Raw genomic sequence first — 20985 nt, 5'->3', positions numbered from 1 at the left:
AGTTTCTGACTGTATTTGCAAGGTTAGGAACCCACACGTGTAAGGAAAACCTGTAGTTAGTCCAGTGACTTGGTGGATTGTGGTAGATGCAATCATTGCTAGTAAGGGAGGATTGCAGACCAAGAGCAGAAGAGCTGGTTTTCCATTGCTGCACCTTCTCATTCTTGCTTTTGATTTTGTAAAGTCTCCTCTGCCTCATCACCACACCCTCCCCTCCCCACGTATACTCAACATACTTACCATCTGTGCAAAGATGTAAAACCCAAATGCTTTAAAAAGATTAGAAAATTTCTAAAATGCTTAATAAAAGTGCTTAGCTATTTAACAGATGAATAGGGCACCTTGTGAGAAAAACACGGCTGGTGTAGGACTGTCATTACATCCCTCACCATCACGATTTTGCACCTGCTCATCTGCTCAGGCAGTACTGCTGGCAGTTGGCAATGCACTTGGGTGCAATGTGAAAGACCCACAGAAGTTCCAAGCAGCTTTCTCTCTTGCTTTCCGAACATCATGGTGCCTTTTTGATTATTCTCCCACCTATTCCTATGGTTTAAATGCAACCTTATTTTTCCCATATTGCCAAATGCTTCCTTCTATCAGTCTCCATTTAAAAGTTAAACATGAATAGATTTTACAGTGTGCATAAGTGAGCAGACATTTCAGGCTGTGCAAACAGACAGGGTTAGACAACTGAAGGGAGTAATGTACAATCCAATGGGCCATGACTTGAGAGCAGTATAGGAGGGTTGTTACCAACTGGTTCGTAGTGGGTCTGTTTGGATTTGAATACCACCCTCCATCACTGTGGCTTTGCGACCTTTCCATCAAAAACAGGATTTGTATTAAATTCAAAAAACAGTGTTGGCTACAGTTTACAGGGCTCAAGCCAAAATGAAAATGCAGACTTCTTTGCTCAAAAAGCAGGAGAAAGTGTCATTACAGGTACTAAGACAGAAATTTATTTTCTTCTGCTGTTCTGAGCATGGGATACTGCTGGTGCTGGGTGACCACAGACTCTCACACTCTCCCAGGTACCTGAGGACCCCTCCCCTTGTGACTTGGTGCATGCATGTGGACTACTGGCTGCTGAGCTCTCCCTCCTGCAAGGCACTAGCTGGAGGTAGGGAAACTGGGCCAGGTAGCTCCTCTTCTCATGATCCTTCTGTCCAACCCATGGCAGAGAGGCGATCCCCTAGGGATTGCAACTTCTTTAAAATGACTCAGTACATGGATCAGGGGTGGGTAAGAAACTCTCCCCAGCAGAGCCACCTGTTGCTCATTGGTTTGCCAGCCCAGCATGGGGACAGTTGCTACCATGCCCCCAAGACACCATGGGGCACTTGTGCCTGATCCCCACCCTCCTTATGCTAAGTCCCTTGTCAGGGAGTAGAGGGCCTCAGTGTTTGCTGTATGGGAGCTCAGAGAGGGGGCAGGATTTGGTGCAGAGAAAGAGTGGGAGGCTGAACGATGTTTGAGCTAAGTCTCTTAGACGCTGGTGCATGCATGCATGCTTTGTCCCATTGGATGGCACTTTAACACAAATTCAAATATAAAATTGGGGATTTTAAAGAAATGCATAGCATTCAACTTCAAGTGCGAGGCTCTTCTGAGGATGGACGCTGCATAATTACACTGGTCACTCACCCATGAAGCCAGCCCTGAAAAGAAATAATACATAGAACTCTTTTTGTACAATGCCAGAGGCAGTCAGGAGTTAATATATGCTGTTAGTATTGTTATTAACTAGACAATCTGCACAGAATAGAACATAACATGTTCCAGTCATGTGTATGGATGTGGATATGTTGGTGTCTGAGCAAGCAATAACAAGAATCCTCAGTCCAAGGAGGGTTGTGACTCAACTTCCAAGAGGACTCTTGACCAATTCTAGAACTGTGTAGCCACATGCCGACTTAGCAACAAGTCAACTGAGGTACCAGCAATTGCTTCAGCATGACTTAGAAATGCCAGAGAAGACACATACATGCGCGCACGCGCGCGCACACACACACACACACATTAGGTAGAGAAAAGTGAGTTTTTCCAAGTCAGCAGCTAAAGGCAGTTCCAGCTCAGCTCACCTTTAAAAAAGGTGAAGATCTAGTAATAATGGGATTCAGCAAAGCCTTTTCTATGTCTTCTCGTTCTTGTCTGCAGCTTTCTTCTGCATTGCTAGGCAAATTGACTTTAAATTGCTAATCTCCAAACAAACATCCTTTGGGTAAAGAATCATCTTGGTAATAAATGTCAAACTTTTGCTGGAAGCTAAATGAGCCCAGGTGAGGTACCAGCTATGCACCAAAGCCCCCAACACTTTGAGGGCCTGCTTTGAAGGAGTCAGGTTTTCCATAAGCCTGTGAAAATGAGTTTACACACTTTCTAAGCACATCTCCTTAGACACTGTCTAAGCAACGTTCATTTTGAAAGCTTGATTTCTCCTTGGTACACACAGATACACACCGTCACAACTATTCTGGTTCTGTTTGCACAGGCTTTTTAAATATGTGGCCCAGGAAATCTAGGGTATCAAGTGACTGCCTCAGTCTGACAGAAGGATCTTTCACATCCAGAAATCAGGATAGGCATGAAAGAAGCTGCCAAAGAAGATCCTTGAAACATCAGGAATTTCCCTTTGAAAATACATAGGAAAGGGTATCTAATGGGAGGGAAGGCCTATTGTTTCCCCACTGAATAATTGGTTAAAAAATAACTGTCCCTATAAACACTCTTCAGAGAGTTGACCTTTTCATGGTTAAGTTCAGTTAAAATTTCCCTTATGACTAAGAGAGGTCAAAGATATTCTAGGCTGGGCGCGGTGGCTCACGCCTGTAATTCCAGCATCTTGGGAGGCCAAGGCGGGTAGATCATGAGGTCAGGAGATGGAGACCATCTTGGCTAACATGGTGAAACCCCGTCTCTACCAAAAATACCAAAAACATCAATCAGGTGTGGTGGCACACGCCTGTAGTCCCAGTTACTGGGAGGCTGAGGCAGAAGAATAGCTTGAATCAGGGAGGCAGAGGTTGCAGTGAGCTGAGTTGGTGCCTGGGCGACAGAGGGAGACTCCAAAACAAAAAAAAAAAAAACCAAAAAAACAAAAACATAGATTCTGGTCTGCAAATGCAAAAGGTTGCACACACGTCATTCTGTAGTTTTCTGAACTGAATAACCACCATAACTATAGTTGAGCGACACCTGCTCTATATCAGGTACTGTCTTAAGTCCTTTATAGAAATTAACCCACAATCTCAACCAGACAAGGAAATTACTATAGCTTTGAGTAACTTGCACCAGGTAACGTTGTAGCAAAGATTTGAACCCTCTAGTCTGAGAGTGCACACTTAACTATGTAGCTTAAGTTTAAATCAATGATAGTAAAAGGGTTTCATTTAAAGACTCAGCCTACAGGAGGTACAGTAAGTCTTCAATGTCATTGCCTGGTTCTTGGAAACTGGGACTTTAAGCAAAACATAAGGAAATCAATTTTACTATAAGTTAATTGATATAAACAAGAGTTAAATTCCTATGACATATTTCTGGTCACAAAAACATCACCAAACTTTGAAATAAAAACCAAAACACTTCTAATTTTAAACTTTGAAATAAAGGTGACTAATACGTATAAGATTAATAAAAACAAAATATTTACCTAATTATTTCAGTTTGGGGTCACATGTGACAGGACCCTATCCTGGCAGTTCAGGGTGCAAGCTGGGAACTAACCTGGACAGACCACTACCATCCCATCTCAGGGCACACTCACACCACACAGATGGTGATAATTTAGACACTAATTTGCCTCATGGGCTCAGCTTGGGAATGTGGATGGAAACCACAGTACCCAGAGAAAACTCAGACATGGGGAGAACATGCAAACTCCACACAGACAGTGGCCGTAGCTGGGAATTATTTTTTCTCAACATAAGGAAATGATATTGAACAAAACAAAGTTGTTGGAGGATCTGCTGCATTTTTAAGCCCGACCACTGTGATACAGAAGTTATGTTTTGCTGGGGTTTTCTTAAAGTTCAGTACGTCTATATACCTGATATGTTATCCATATAATGGTCACTTGTTACAAGTTTTTTTTAAAAAGTCAACATTGTATAGAGTTGGAGCAAAAGCCTAAGGACACACAAATGTTTTCAGCAGTGGTGGCACCAAGAAGCACCTCTCATTTCAAGGGTACCATCTGATGACATTGTCTTGAAGCAAAATGGCTGGGAATCACCTGGATCATTCCAATGGCTTTATTAAGAATAGACTGCAGCAGAGAATGCAGAAGCTGAGAAGACAGTTAAGGAAGGACTATAATAATCTACCACAGAGATAATACTAGTGTGGACCAAGGTGTCAGAAATAGAGATGGTGAGAAGTGGTTGGATTTCAGATGTAAAAGACATTAAAGCCATTCAAGTTATTTTTTGAGACGTAGTCTTGCTCCGTCATCCAGGCTGAAGTGCAGTGACATGATCTCGGCTCACTGCAAGCTCTGCCTCCTGGGTTCACGCCATTCTCCTGCCTCAGCCACCCGAGTAACTGGGACTACAGGTGCCTGCCATCACTCCCAGCTAATTTTTTGTATTTTTAGTAGAGACAGGGTTTCACTGTGTTAGCCAGGATAGTCTTGATCTGATGTCGTGATCTGCCCGCCTCAGCCTCCCAAAGTTCTGGGATTACAGGCGTGAGCCACCACGCCCAACTCATTCGAATGACTTAGAAGATTGAAGTGGGGTGTAAAACTAAAGAGAAATCTTGGATGACTCCCAGGTTTTTGATCTGAGCAATTAAAAGGTTGAAGTTGCCATAGATTGGAAAGGGGAAAATCATGGAAGAGGTAGGCTTTGGGAGAGACTCTTAGGAGCTCAGGGTTGAGCAGATTGAGTTGCCATTAGCCATCAAAGCAGGGAGGTCAATTAGACTCCAGAGGTCAGAGGACAGGACTTGACTAGAAATGTAAGATACAGTTTTCAGCATGTATTTAAAACAGTGAAAGTGCATAATGTCACTGAATTGAATAACGTTAGAAAAGTTTAGGTAGTGCTACTCAAAATACCACTGATCAACATCAGCACCACCTGGGAACTTGTTAGATATGCAATTCTTGGGCCCACCTACACCTACTAAATCAGAAACACCTGGAGTGAGGCCCTGCGCCTTGTTGTAACAAGCCCTTCAGGTGTTTCTTTTGCTTACTAAATTTTGGGAACCACCAGTATAGAAATTAGGGAGATAGGAAGAATCTGATAAGGGTCAGCCAGGAAGGAAGAGGAAAACCAGAGAATGGTGTATTAGAAACCAAGCCAGAAAAATGTTCGAAGCAGAGGGGAGTTGATCTGCTGTGTCACATGCTCCTGAAAACTGTCTGTTAAATTTACACATTGTCTACAGCCTGGAAGTCGTTGGTGTCACCTGTAGGTGAACTTTGGTAGAGTTGTTGGTGGACCAAGCCTGATGAGTGGAGATTGAGAGAAGGGGTGAGAGGTGAAATTAGAGACCACAAAAATAAGACTTGTTGGAGTTTTTGCCTCAAAGGTAAAGAAATCAATAAAAGCTAGAGAGGTAAGAGGAGTTAAGAAAAAAGCTTTTTTTCCCTCCTTGCCCCTTCCTCCCTCCCTTCCTTTATCCCTTCTTCTTTCTTGTTCTTTTCTATTTCTCCCTCCTCCCTCCCCCACCCCGACCCCCCTTTAAAAATAAAAAAAAGAGCGCTACAACAGTGTATCTTCATGACGTTGGAGCTGATCCAGTGCAGACGGCAAAGATGAGAGCTCAAGAGAGAAGGGAAGACGCACGAGAGCAACAGCGCTGAGCAGGGCGGCTATAAATAGGAGTCGCCCGGTGATGGGCCAGCTCCACGGAGCATGCGTGGGCGTCTTCCACCTTGACAAGCCGGAAGGAGGATTAGGAGCGCTGTAAGCAGGAGGCAGAGGCTGGTGGGTGCGTTCGACGCTGAGATGAGAGCCCACTGAGGGAGTTATACTCGGATTTCTTTTCTTTACTGGGTTGTTTAGGAAGCCAGGTCACCAACTGAGGGTGAGGATCATATGCAAGGACCACGGGGGAATAGAACGACTGCCAGGCAGCGGAAGGGCCCACTAAGGGCATTCGGTTTCGAGAGACTTAGCAGGCATCAAAGTAGTGATTTTTTGTTTTTCTCAAAGAAGCCTTTCAGAAAAAAACTGAATCTGGTGCACTGTATCTCTCTATCTCTCTCTCTCTCTCTCTCTCTCACACACACACACACACATTCACTCACTGATATGTAGAAGAGGGCAGAAACATCAGAAAGCCACGGCAAAAAACCTATCCGAAGCAAACGTGGGCTCTGAATTGCCATAGCATGGGAAGAAAGGAAGGCTTTTGGTTGAAAGCATGACCTGAAAGGTGACATTTGAGCATGTTCCCTAGATGGGCGTGAGATAGGAGAGAAAGGCAGGAGAGAGAAAGAGGCTCATTTCCCTCCTCTAAAATCACATCAGAGAGCATAGCATATACTAAGTACTCAGAAAAAGCTATTAATACTATTTGAAGTAATAGAACGATAAGGGAACGAAGAAGAGTTAAAAATGAGAAGCTGAAGGGAAAAGAGGGCTAAAGAAGAGAATTATTAAGGTGAGGAGGAAATGTAAAATAGGAGAAGAAAAAATGAAAAAAAGTAAATAAGGAGGAGAGAAAAAGAATTATGTGGACAGTGGGCCAGGTGTGGTGGCTCATGCCTGTAATCCCAGCAGTTTGGGAGGCCGAGGCAGGTGGATCATGAGATCAGGGGTTCGAGACCAGCCTGGCCAACATGGTGAAGCCCCGTCTCTACTAAAAACACAAAAATTAGCTGGACGTGGTGGCAGACTCCTGTAATCACAGCTACTAGGGAGGTTGAGGTTGCAGTGAGCCGAGATGACGCCATTGCACTCCAGCCTGGGCTACAGGGCTGTGACTCTGTCTCAGAAGAAGAAAAAAACAATTATGTGGACAGTGAGACTGAGAAACATACAAATAGGAAAACAGAAAGGAGAAAAGGAAGGTGCAAATGCAATACACAACTTTATAATTTCAAAAACTCAACCATATTTTTGATAAAACATGAAGGTTCTTAGAGCATCATGTCTTGCCAGAATGTTTTGACAATGTACAGATTTGAATCCCAGACTCAATGTAAATATCATTAGCAAAACATTGAATTTTAGGAAATTCCAGGCTTTGATTGATAGCTTTGGCATCCTAAGATGACCACATCAGGGTCCAATAAGTCACTTGATGGCACGTTTATAATGTTTTCTATTTTTAAAGGTCTTTTATGCCATTTCTTAGGCAATGATCAAAACACCCTGAGTGTAGGATGAGGCCCATTCATATTAGCAAGGTTCTGTTCATTCTTTTCAGATGAGGAGTTTTGGAACATTCACCTCACCTGTGGTGCTCCAGAAAATCAGCCATGCCGTAGATGTCAAATTAGGAGGAATCTGAGGGGGCTGTGCAGGCTCTGTCTCTGAACTTTCAGGACCAAATGGGCAGGTTTGTTCTCCTAATTGACGGAGGCTTAAGGGAGCCAGGATGAAGGTTTTTCCAACCTCAGCACTTTGCCTCCTGTGCTTATTATTATGACCTGTGTGCTGTTTACAAATTTTCGAAAGCTAGTAATAAGTATGCCAGAAATGTGGACATGCGGGAAAGGTGAGTTTCTGTGACCTTTCTGAACCTATCTGAACTTCATTTCCATTTCGAGCCCCATCCCCTTTCCCAGGATTGCAGCTAAGTCCCAGTTGATGACGTAGTTCTAGGGTGTTGGGGAGGGGAGAAATGAGTCTAAGTCCTGCCTGCCTTCTTTGCCGGCTGACATTCCGAGATGTATATTGTTCCATCCAAACTTCTGACATCGAGCAAACAGCTTAGGGCCCAGAACCTCCCTGAGATTCTCAGACTTGACTGGGACCTGCCCAGTGGTGGGGAAGGCCTCGCCACGGTGACCCACTGGACTGCCATCTTCCTTCCCTTCTGACTGTCCTTTCTCTCAGTCGGGATAACTTTCCCTAGTCCAGGGTAAGGGATGGTGTCAGAGGGAAGGGAAAATAATTCTAATTACATCGTTATCCAAATATTTTGTTTGTCTTAGGCCTAGGCTTCTGAACGGGAGATGCCAAGCATTTGATTCTCCTGTCATCCATGCTTGGGCAGCAGCATTCCTTCCTGGGGGTGATAGAGACAAAATTCCCAGGTGTTCACATTGTTGCTGAGGTGGGGGTGAGTGTGGGGGAGCAGGGAGCAACTACCCCAGGTTGCTACCTCACGGTTGCCCAGCTACATGGGCATAGATGCCTCATTCTAAAATTACTTCTGAACGGTGAAACCAACACAATGCTCAGCAGGCTGTGACGCTGGCTCTGGGATGCCTGCACATTGATGGTGAAGGGCCCAGGTGCCCTGTAGGACAGTAGGATGGTCCTGATAACAGTCATTTGAGGCAAGAGCCCCAAGCAAAGAGTGGAACATATTCTCGCATGAATTCTGGAATCCTGCTCAGAGCACATTTTCCAGTCCTGGGGAAACTTGTTTTTAAGTTTCCATGTGATAGAGTCTACCTGGGAGGCCCCATCTCACTTGGCACCATCCCACACCAAAGAGGCCTCACTTGAAAATCTCATTTTTCTTACAACAGATGCTGGGTTTCAGTCCAGATGCCTTAGACATGTTTTTAGTGTATATGCAGTGCTAGGCTGGGATGGAAATAGAGCCAAAAAATGGTGGGAGAGTGTATGAAAGCCTCCCCCTTCTCCTGCCTGGCTCTTTGAACATATTTGTTTTCTCCAAGAAAATTGGCTTGGAGGTAGCAAAGGCTACAAAAGTTGAGCCTGTAAGGAGCTTAAGGCTAGCAATCTGGACTAATGATAGCTTCCCAGTGGAAAATACTCCTGGGGATCTTAGCAGGACTCTTCCATCTCTGGGACAGTGGACAGCTTTGTTTGGAATAGCAGCTTTCAAACTTTAATTAGCACAACAATCAGGGAGTTTATCAATAATGCAGATTTTCAAGCCTCCCCATCAAGGTAGTCTGGTTCCTTGTATCTGGATTGGGGTCCAAGAATTAGCATGTTTAGTAAGCACCCCAATGTGATTCTGATACAAATGTTCCCAGATCACAAGCTGAGAAGCACAGTAGTGGGACCTCTTTGGTGGCTCTTCATGAGGCCAGCTATAAAGACGCCTGAGTTTCTATGAAGCCACCTGGCTATTCCCCTCCTGTAGCTAATCCCTAAGCCCCAGAACTCACCTATTCTCTACAGCCAGGTGGATCCACACGCCTCTTGTACCTGCCCACCTGTTTTCCATTAACAGTGAACTAGCGCTTGGGCAATTGTGAATAACATTGAGTCCACAAGACATCTCAAAACGGGTATCTAGAAGCCAATGTAAATAAACAATGGAAAAGAAACTTTTGGGCTTGCTTTTGCAACTCTGAAGCACTTAATTGTCAGTCCCACACAGTTTAAGACTTGCTTATATACTGCCTGGTCTGTTTGTTCGTTCTTGTGTGTCTTCTTCATCTTCTATATAAAATGTAACTTCTTGGGAAGAAGCCTCAAACTTTTATTTTCCCTACAGCATCTACTATGAAATTGGTATTCAAGATAGGATGAGAGTTTCTGACTTAGAATCAGGTTACTTGCAAAGGTTGATTTTTTTCAGCCAGTTATTTGGATTTTGTTTCTCATTAGGATAAGGTTATAAAGGGTAGTTATGTTCCCAGACCAGCCCCCAAATGTCTATTTAATTGGCAATATAGCTGAGTAGTACTACAAGACCTAAAATCATCTACAACAGTGCTTTTATGGGGAAATGCATTGCAGATTCCAACTGATGATGCCAGGAGCTCATTTTTCTGGCCTTGGTTCCAGGACAGGCTTTGACCCATGTGCAGTTAGAACTATCCTCCTGCCTCTACACCCCCACATACATATATTAGACTGTCTTGAGGTGCATGTTCCAAAGTTGGGGAAGGGGTGGCACGAGTTCCTGTTGGGAGACTGGATGGGGATACAGGGCAAGGTGTGCTCCTGCCAGAGTCATAACAATATCTGGAAGAAAGCACATTCCAGGGACATACGTGGGGCAGTGGTACTGGTGGGAGATTGGAGGGGTCCAGAGGGCACCGACTCCCTTGGCTGCAGTTACAGAGGCCAGCTGGGGCTGTCTTGGCAGTCACAGCAGTGGCAGCACAAGCTGTAATGGCCACCTTGGCTGGGGTCCCATCATAAGCCTGAAGATATGTTTTGGGGTAGTGACATTTTAGTTATTTATTGCTGGGTAACAAACCATTCTAAAATGTAGTGGCTTAAAAAAGCAACCATTTTATTTGCTAATGATTATGTAAGTGGGCTTGCCAGTGGCCATCGTGTGACTACAATCGACTGGTGGAGAGTTTGGGGGTCTGTACTTTCATGGAATGCTGGGACTACTGGGTTCTCTCTCTCTTCATGTAGTTGTGGGATTTCTCTATGTGGCCTCTCCAGTGGAGTAGCCAGACTTCTTACATGGCAACTCAAGGATCCGAGAAGCAAAAATAAACTTCTAGGAATCCGTAAAGGTAGGCTGACCACTGGCGCAGTTTCACTTCTGGTTTAAGTGGTCCCAGGACAGCCAAGATTCATGGGAAGGGGCTTCACAAAAGCATGAATTCCAGGAGGCATTGTCCAGTAGGGGCCACTAAGCTAACACACACTGCATTTGGTGTTCTGTGAGAGGCCCTGAGGCCAGGAGTATTTTGTTAATACTTCAGGAGGCCAGCAGTATTTCCATTACAACCACCATAACCAGATTGCTAACATTCCTAGAAAAAGCCTCTAAATAATGTTTTTACTTCTCACATCTTTTCTAAAAGTAAGTCATCTTTCTGCAGAATCCATCCTGTCACTTTTGCCTTCACGTTTTCTCAATCCATTTTTTTCATCAACACAGCTACCTACTTTACATAGGCAGAGTTTTCAGTCATAATGCCACAATACCTTGGTAAATTACAGTGGATTTTGAGGTGTGTCAGGATAATAGCACAGAAATCCCTAAAGTTTGCAAATAGTTTATTCTTAAAAAGCCAGCTAATGTAGGTACAAAGTTAGCCCTATGGTAATATTCCTCTTTGATTTATGTATTTACTTGAGGAGTAGAGAGAGGGGTGGAGTTGGTGATAGTGCTTTGGAAATGGGTGTGTAACCCTGGTGTGGCAGAGGCAGACCTGGCTGCTTCCCCAATCTCCTCTTCCCTCTAGCAAAACTTCTATTTTGTGGTGGCAATGTGGCCAGCCTCCTCTCCAACTAAGTATGGCAACATGACTAAGTTCTGGCTAACGAAATAGAACGGGAAATAATGTCTGAAACTTCTAGAAAGGTTGCTTAAAGGAAGCAGACTTAACTGGGAAGGGAGCCTTGCGGCTCGCTTTGGATTTCTTCCTCCTGTTGCCTGTACTATGGATGTAATGATTGGTTCACCAGCAGCCATTTGGGATCACAAAGTGACTTTAGGTTAGAAACCAGATTCCAGGATGGTAGGTATAGAGATAGATGGGTTAGTAATGACCATGGAGCTTTGTTTCCAACCCTGGACTCTAGAAATAGAGATAGAGATCAAGATCAAGGTGGACATAGGTTCTTTTTGTTTAAGCCATTATTTTGGATTTCCTGTTATAATTAACCCTATCTTCTGTACTTGGTCATACCCATGAGGATATATAGCCTGTGGAGAATTCCATTGCTATGAATATTGCACCAGAAAAAATGGGTAGGAACCAATGGTCAAGGCTGTGGAGAATTTTCACCGGGACTATCTCTCAATCTCTGTGTTCATCAGGCCTCTTGCCAATCCTTAATGGATTGAGGAAGTATTGTTCTGCTTGGGCTATAATGATGCCCTTCTCCATCTCAAGGGCTTCCCATTCCTTTCCTAAAGATCTTTCTTATCTGCACTCTTTCATTTGTGTGTGTGTGTGTGTGTGTGTGTGTGTATCCGCATTGACTAGCATAGCACCTGACACAGTGTAAGTTTAATAAGCAGTTGTTAAATGAATGAACAAACTTCTGATCTTCCCTGTGCCTATGCACAGAATCTAGAATGCCTCTTCCCTTTCCTGTTCACTACCACATTTCTATTTTGGCTGTATAGCTTGTGTTCACCAAGCCCAGGGCTGAGCCAGATAAGCTTGGTAACCAAACTCCCATTAGTACCCATGAGCAATACTTGCCAAGTGGATGGTGTGTTTGTTTCATGTTTAAGACATTGCTTTACTTCGGTTCTGTAAGAGGAAGGAACAGAGTCCCAGTAGAAGAGGAGGGATCATTCGTTGCAAACCAGTCACTCTCCTAATAAAAGCAGAGATGAGTACGTGATTTTAGTCAGGACAGGGATGGGGGAATAAGGAATAGAAGTGACTGAAGAGATGACTACTCAGGGGAAGGGAAGAGGCACCTCTCAGCCTTGCCATTGAGGAGACAAGGGCATGGGGAGGTAGTTCCCATAAAGCAGGAAATCAAATGGCAACGTCTGTATGGAGGTTTAAGCTGAAAAGCAAGAAAACTTGGGTACCATGGGATGTAGGGCCCACCTGCGTAGGCATCTCTAATGGGGCCATTCACCTGGTATTTTCCATTCTTCTCACATAACTTCATTGTAGTAACCAACTGGGTTCTCAACCTTGGTATCTCCTTATATTTATTCCTATAGATTTTTTTTCTTGTTTACAATTAAACCATTTTATTTCAATTATTTGAATTATGAAGGTACATATTTAACATAATCCAAATAATCAAACTGACACTCCCTTACCTCTGCGTTAATTTTTAACTGAAGACTTTATGAAGATGATAAAAGGGCTTGATGAGAATGATTAGGCCCATACTCTGAAGTAAGAGCCAATGTAATTTTCAAATATTAACTGCATGCCATTAATAAAAAGGTATACCCTAAGCTTTATAGCATTCCTGATTCCCTTCTCACAGAGGCCCCAGAGACAGCCTTTAACCTGCGGGGCTAAGGGAGCCATCTCTCTTTTGGTCTGGTCTAGAGTCTCTTGGATGTTCCATGGTAATCTTGCCTCAAACACTGTTATCCATGTTTAGGTGTCTGCTTCTTGCTTCGATGTCTTCATTATTAAATTTTACTTTTTGGCTTATAATTTGTCCAAATGCAGGTTTCGAAGATGATGTCTTTTATGAATTGATTTCTATGGAAGATCCCGCTTTCCTCTAATATCTTCTGCAAAATATTGGCTGTCACTCTGAGATAAGGTAGCTCTATTTCTCTAACTTTTGAAGGCTTATGATTATCTTTGCAAAAATCAGCATCCTCTGTCTTGGTACCATTTGCAAGCTCATGGGAGAGGAGTCCTTTAAATACTCATTGGTTGGAAAGAGGTTCTTTCTGATTGAACTTTAAAACAAAAAAGGAGAAATGCATTCCTGGGATCCAACCTGGTGGGCAAAGGTGTAAAAAACATGAGCAGACTTTTAACCCACCCATAAGGAAGATCTCCATGGAGTGCTAAAACCAGGAAAGTATGTGTGTGTATGTGTGTGTGGTATGTGTTTTGTGTATGTTATAATGGTTGCTCCATTTAAGCTTGCAATAGCCACTACTGCTCCTTATGCCACATCATATATGATATTAATATTTTCTACAGGTGCTTGCTTTGTTTATATTTATGACTAAACATGGTTTGACTGGTAGTGCATATTTCTCTAATGTCCATCCTTGGGTGTGCTATCTCAAGTCTTAAGTTTTTAGAAATATAGCTCCCTGCTAATTTATTATATAGCACAGAGCTCCATGTAAACATGGTGTTAATCAATTTTGATGATGATAATTTATCAAAAACTTTAGAGAATGATACTGAGATGCCTTTGAACAAGGTTGAGGTTTTGGTATAGCTCCACTGCTGGAGTGTCTTCCTTCAAAAGATGTAGGCATTTTAAAACCAGATGGAAGCACAGTATAAAAAGCATTTGGTCACACTTTCCAAGGGATTAACTGAACTAAAAAAAAAAAGCATAAACATCTCACACAGATTGGTGATGCTGCTGCCAATGACAATGATCTCAACCTTTTACTTTAAGGAATCTAAAACGTTTTTGGAAATAAACATATCTGGACTAGAAGCCAACTGTGTAAATAAGAACTAGCCTCTATTGCTCCTGTCTGAAAAGAAATCTGAAGGGGTTGGTTGAGATTTGTTGTGCTTGTCTTAAATAAGTTGAATATCCTCAGCCTTTCCCTTCTCTTACCTTTATTGTTTATTTGATTTTTTTTTTTCATAGGAATCTGCATCATTGCTCAAACATGGGCAAGAAAACAGCCTTCAGGTCTAAACATATTTACTTCTCAGAGCTTGTATTACAGTCAGAGCTGGAAAATGAATGCCAAACATAAATTCCTGCATGTAAAATGCTTCCCCATCTACATGGGCTTGACAATGACCAAGTCTGGGACTCAGGATGGTGGAGGCTCGTTTAGGCTGTAACCTCCATGAGGCTGCACTGGTTATGCTTTGAACTTTGACTGTAACCCACAAAGTGATACTTTGTGCCTTGTTGAGTTTTGGAAATCTTTCAAAGTTACCATAAAATATTTAAGACACAAATAGAAAACTCTCAACTCTTCCTGCACATCATTAGCGTGAGATTGTGGAATCTTTTTCGCAGTGTTGACACTGTCCATTTTTCCGTGTACTTAAAAATGTTTAGTTTCTTTTCAGTCTGCTTTCCAAAGATTACCTGGCTTTCAAATATCATTTTCTCCAGGGAGTCTTTACTTTTGCAAACACTCTGAATAAACATTCTGTGGTAATTAAGGCTGTCAGAGGGAAAAAACAATACTTGTAGCGTCTCATCATCCTCACCAAGTTGTCACCTTCTTAAGGAAACCAGTCTCAAAGTGACCCACTACATATTTTAGTATGTTGACTTTTTGAAGGAACTAGGATATTCATCATTTAATTATCCCCAGGGACCACTGTTTGACAAAACATTTTTAAAAGGAAAATTGGTATTTTCAGGGTCAATTCTGCAATCTTAAACATTAGTCAGCATCAAATACCCTTTAGAGATGAAAGGTGACCTCATCAGCAGCACACTGAGATTTAAGCTCAGCATATTTTTCCAGAAAATATGGATCTTGCTCTTGGCTTTCTAGCGGTGATCTAATTTTCATGGCTATGTTAAAAAGAAAATACACAATAAAAGGATTTGAAGAGCTCTGTTTCATGTTGGAAAAGCACTGTAATTTATGGTCATGTACTTAATCAAAATGCTTTATCTTAGTGTTAGGAACTCTAAGTTTCATTTCAAAGGGATATCTGAAGATCACTACCAAATGGAAAAACCAGGATTATCTGGGTAAATTCCAGACATGTTCTTCTGCTGGAAGAAATCACAGCACAACTGCTTTCTAATGTTTGTCCTGGTGGATAAGGCCGAAGGCCATGTTCCAGAATATTGAATTCCAGAGCAGTGGTTCTGAAACTTGAGGATGCTTCAAAATCACCTGTGGGAGGGGGGAGGTTATTAAAACACAGATTGCTGAGCTACCCTTGGAGTTTCTGATTCAGTAGATTTTGAATTCATCCTGAGAATTGAATTTCTGCTAATGCTGTTGGCTCTGGGACCACACTTTGAGAACCACTGGCCTAAAGTTTGGGCAGGAGATGTTCATCAGTGGTTCAAATAAAACAGACTGGGAGGTGTCAGAACATAGAATTAAATATACCAAGGGAATGAGGGGATACAAATTGAGGCAGGGAGGTCAGGCTTATGGTGAGATTGAGCAGAAAACCTGAAAAGAAGCAAACAAGAAGTTGGCACTGGAATATCACGTCTGCCAAAGCACCTCAGTCCAGTGATGAGAGAATACAGAGGTAAGAAATTCTCCACAGGCCAGATGGATATTTAGCATTAAGACAGCAGCTGTCAAGGTTCAGTTCACTCAGCTGGGGTTTAGGGATGGCTCCAAACTTGTAGGGACAACTGATAAGAGTATTGCAGGACCCTAGTCTTCAAAAGGACTTGGAAAAATGAAGAAGATTGCAACAGGTATTCAATGTATTGGTTAAGGTATATCTTGCTGCTGTAACAGATGCAAGAGAACCCCCAAGTCACAGTGACTCAACTCAGAGTTAATCTCTTGCTCACATACATTTCAAACCAAGTATTCTTGATTAATAAGCACCTCTTTTTAAGGGGTGACTCAGTTACCCAGTGACCCAGGCTCCTTTCATCTTGTGGCTCTCCCATCGTCAAGTGTAGCTTATGAGAGGAAACCCTGGAGGATCACATGTAGGAGGTTTTTAATGGACCAGGGCTGGACGGGACCCTTACCACTTCTGCCTAAAATCTACTGGTCAGGAATTGACCACATGGCCACATTAACTCAGCAAATCTACCTGTGTCCACCGGCTAAGTGTCCAGGAAGAAGAAGAAACAGGTTTGCTGGCTAGCTAGCCCGTCTCTGCCATATTCAGATAAGAGGAGTAAGGCAGAATTATTGTTATTAAAATTGAATCACAAGAGGAAGTTTTGCCCAGTAACAAGTGATGCACTGGATGCGCTAGCTGGGGATGTTAGCTCATCATTGCATGGATCCTGTAGGTGGGGAGCAAAGAGGGTTGCAAGGCTGCAAGACAAGGACCAGACATGGATTAACAGCTTTTCCTGAATATGGTTGAGGGAAGGTTGCATTCTTTCCCTGAAAACCTCTCATCTCAAAATAACACATCAAGGAACTCAATAATGTCCTACAGCTATAAAAGAAAAGTGTTTTCTCCATCTTACATCTTTTAAATGAATCCATCCAAAATATCCTGGATAGAGTTCATGTTACTAGTACAGGTACACATTTCTTGCTTTGAATATATTTTTTAAATTGTATTGGAAATGTTAATTGAGAAACATTACTGCCAGTTTTCCTCTCTTTAACACATTTAGAGAAGTCCTTCAATGATAACACAATTGCACATGAATGGTTTTCAACAAACGAAAAGACTGAAGACTATTCACTCTAGGGAAAATGAAGACAGAGTGAGAATATAATCACACACAAAAAAATAGGGAAGTATCTTAGTGTCCCAATTCCCCTTTTCACCACTGCTTAGGAGAAATAGCCCACTTCCTACTTCAATTTGCCTTGAAAAACAATATAAAATCTGGGAGTCTGATCTCAAAAAGCATGCAAACCACAGAATGGTTCTAAAAAGTTTTAAAAGGCTCAATCCTTTTAAAAAAGTAATCTTGCCATTTTGAAATAATTAGGGATGATTCTATGCCATGCCTGCTATGGGGTGATAGTGTGAGCCACAGGCCAGGTAAGTGGGGTTAGCAGGGTCATGCTTGAATCCATGGTGATGTCATAGCAATCTTACTGATTGCTCATGAACTTTTGTTGCTTTTCTTTTTAATTTTTAGTCATTGGTTACTTATTAGTTGCAGCTGTTTTTGCTTGGGGATGGAGTAATAATTGGTTTAAAGCACTAATTTATATCATTGTGCAAAAATCTTACATAAAAACATCTTTATAAAATCATAGTGTTTTTGATCATATGATCCCTAAACACAAGGAATATCCTTAATGGCAATTAATTCAGACCTCATCATTTTGGATAAGCAGTCTTCTGCAACACAGTCTGCCATCCATATCTGTAGGCTCTGCATCCATAGGTTCAACCACAGATCAAAAATATTTTTTAAAAATAGGCCAGGTGCAAGGGCTCATGCATGTAATCCCAGCACTTTGGGAGGCTGAGGCGGGGTGGATCACCTTAGGTCAGGAGTTCAAGACCAGCCTGGCCAACATGGCAAAACCCTGTCTCTACTAATACAAAAATAAGCTGGGCATGGTGGTGCATGCCTGTAATCCCAGCTACTTGGGAGGCTGGGGCAGGAGAATCACTCAAACCCAGGAGGTGGAGGTTGGAGTGAGCCGAGATCATGCCACTGCACTCTGGCCTGGGCAACAGAGCAAGAGTTCGTCTTAAAAAAATAAAAATAAAAAATACAAGTAAAGGCAGCTATTTGTGTAGCTTTTACGTTGTATTAGGTATTATATGTAATCTAGAGATGATTTAAAGCATATGGGAAAAGGTGCATAGGTGATATGCCCATCATATACCATGTTATGTAAGGGACTTGAGCGTCCTCAGATTTTGGTATCTGCATGGGCATTGTGGAACCAGTCCTCTGAAGATATCGAGGGACAATTGTACTTAAAAGTGAATATGTGAGAAAAGTAACCCTTCAGATTCTTTAAAGGAAGGAATGGAGATGGCTCTTATACATCTTAACTATTCACATGAAGAAGTAAGTATGTGCTGGAGGAGAGAGGGATTTATATCTGGCCGGGATGGTGCTATCAACCCCAGCTACACTTGAAAATCATCTAGGGAACTTGTGAAAAAGACCACTCCCTGGGGTTCCTCCAGCCAATTAAACCTGAATCTCTGGGATGGACTCAGCATTGGTATATTTTTAAAGCTCAGAGAACCACTGGCCTGGAAGATTCTCACTCTCCTCCCTTTGTTTACATGACCTATGACTGAAAGTGGAAGTGGGGGAAATGCCCGAAATGGGCAAGGAGAGCACTCTGGGAAAAGAGAAAGTGGATGGGAAAGTGCTCTTGCCTTCTTCTAGTCCTACAAACAGAAGGGCCTCAACCTAATCTGACCCGTACACAGTCCTACCAACTGGTTTGGGCCTCCCATCATCTCCTGTTTTGTCATGAGGATCTCAAGGTTCTCAGATGCCAAGAATCAAGAGTCCAATTGTATTATGTGCATCCAAGCCTGCTGTAGTCATGGGTCATGGCCTGTTTCCTCTCAGTATGGTTATCAAGCTGAGACAGTTGGCTCCAGATCCAGAGTTTTTTTGCTGACCGTATACTCAGTGGCATTCATCCATTTATTAACTCTACAAATACATTCACTTGCCTATTCTAGGTACAGGCAACTTATTTGGCACCTGGTTTAACCTGTGTAGTGAAGTAACCAGATTCAAGGCCTCTCACTGGAGCCCTGTGGTTATGACGCCACCTTACTCCTGAGCCTTGGTGATTGTTGCCATTGTCAGAGGCTGGCTCCTGGGGTGCAGCCTGCTGATGGGTAGTGACAAGCTCCCCAACACATCCATGCTCGAGCAGTGGAGGTTGCTAGTGACCAATACCCTGTATCAGGTTAATACCAGCCAGTGCCACCTAGGGATTAGAATCTTTACAAGTTAAAATAACAGCTAGCATCCTCTTTGATGCTAACCCTTTCTTCTGGGCCATGATTTCAAAGGAAAGACATGATTTGGCATGATGTTTTGTAATTGAGTCGCTGTTGGACCATGCAGAATGACTTTCTCCAGGCAACTATTAACCATTTCTGTTGCTAAAGAGGTCTTCATCTGACAGACACAAAAATAAATGAGGCTACATTTTGTAGCCTCTCAGAAGAACAATTCAAAATACTACCTTAGAGTGTGCCATAGGTAGATTATTTTATGCCCACAGGTAATACCTGCCTTTAAAAGTTTCTGGACCAAAGTTGCCTCACCTTTGTGGGAAATTTCAAGCTTTACTAGCTATTCAGGTAATTATTTACTCACAGTAAATTCTGCCCATATATATATATATGAGATTTTTAGCCTAGAACCTGGGAAAGGTAGGGTAGTCCTACTTTCCAGATAAATGTTTATCTCATGTCTTAGTCTGTTAGTGCTACCATAACAGAATACCACAGATTGGGTAGCTTAGGAAGAACGGAAATTTATTTCTCAAAGTTCTGGAGTCTGGGAAGTGCAAGACCAAGTCACTGGCATCTTGTGTGGACCTTCTTGCTGTGTCTTCACATAGCATAAGTTACAAGGGCAAGAGGGAGCAAACACCCTTCAAGTACTTTTATAAGGGCACCTAATCCCATTCACTAGGGAGGAGCCCTCATGACCTCATCACCTCTTAAAGGCTTCACCTCTTAATATTATCACATTGGCAATACCTGAATTTTGGAGGGAATGCATTCAAACCATACCATGTCGTGATAAAATTTCAGTGTCAATACCTGCCATCAGAGCATATGGCTCACTTTGCTTTCAAACACATAGACTTGGGCTCCCACTTCTGCCTAGCAATCAACACAAACAACTAATTCTCAAGAGTGAGCATCTCTGAGTCATGCTAACCACCATTTCTCTAGGCCCTTTGAGGTCTCTCTGTATGTCAAGATAAATCACCAGGAAGTTATGGGTCTAAACTCCCAAAGAAATATCTTCAGAGTTATGATTTAATAAACAGCTTGCCCTCAGTGTTTATTGCAGGTCAGTGTAAGAAATGGCTGCATGAAAATCATTTCTACATCTTTGTAAGCCACTTTTTAGTCTATATTGTCATTTATGTAAAAACCCAATGAAAACCTCCCTCAAAGAATTTATTGTCAGGAAAAAAAACAAGTCACTACCAAAGAACTTGCTAAGCTTCTCTTATCAGACACTGAAAATCATTAAGGCTAAACATATTTCCCCTTTTCCTCCGATTGCTATGAGGCTTAGGGTTTAATTTCATGCTCAGTTATAGCAATTTTATTTAACCTAGGTCTCTGATGTATTTATCATCTCTCTCTTCTAATGTCTAGCTTTTAGTCCATTTTGATCCTTATTTTATGGTTCTAATGCACCTGTCTTCTTTCAGAATGTGTTACTTTTGGAAGTGTGCTGAGGCATCCAAGCCTCACTACTTCATGTTCTGACTCTTAGTCTCAGAGAGCTTTCATCTCACCAAAGGAAGATCCCAAAGGAGCAAGATGCAAATCGTGTTCATTTTGACAAGGTTTGGAATGTCCCATGTGGGTCTGGGCCCAAGAAGCAGGCTGAGGTGGGGGGGAGTGCCAAGCATCTTGGGAAAATCTTTGTCTGAATAGGGAGGGTAGGAAACTGAATGGACCAAGGTGGTAAAAGATGGGAATCCTGAAGACAAATGGGTATTCAG

The sequence above is a fragment of the Chlorocebus sabaeus genome, chromosome 4, assembly GCF_047675955.1.
Source record: "Chlorocebus sabaeus isolate Y175 chromosome 4, mChlSab1.0.hap1, whole genome shotgun sequence".
Lineage (NCBI taxonomy): Eukaryota > Metazoa > Chordata > Mammalia > Primates > Cercopithecidae > Chlorocebus > Chlorocebus sabaeus.
This window is presented reverse-complemented; position numbering follows the sequence as displayed.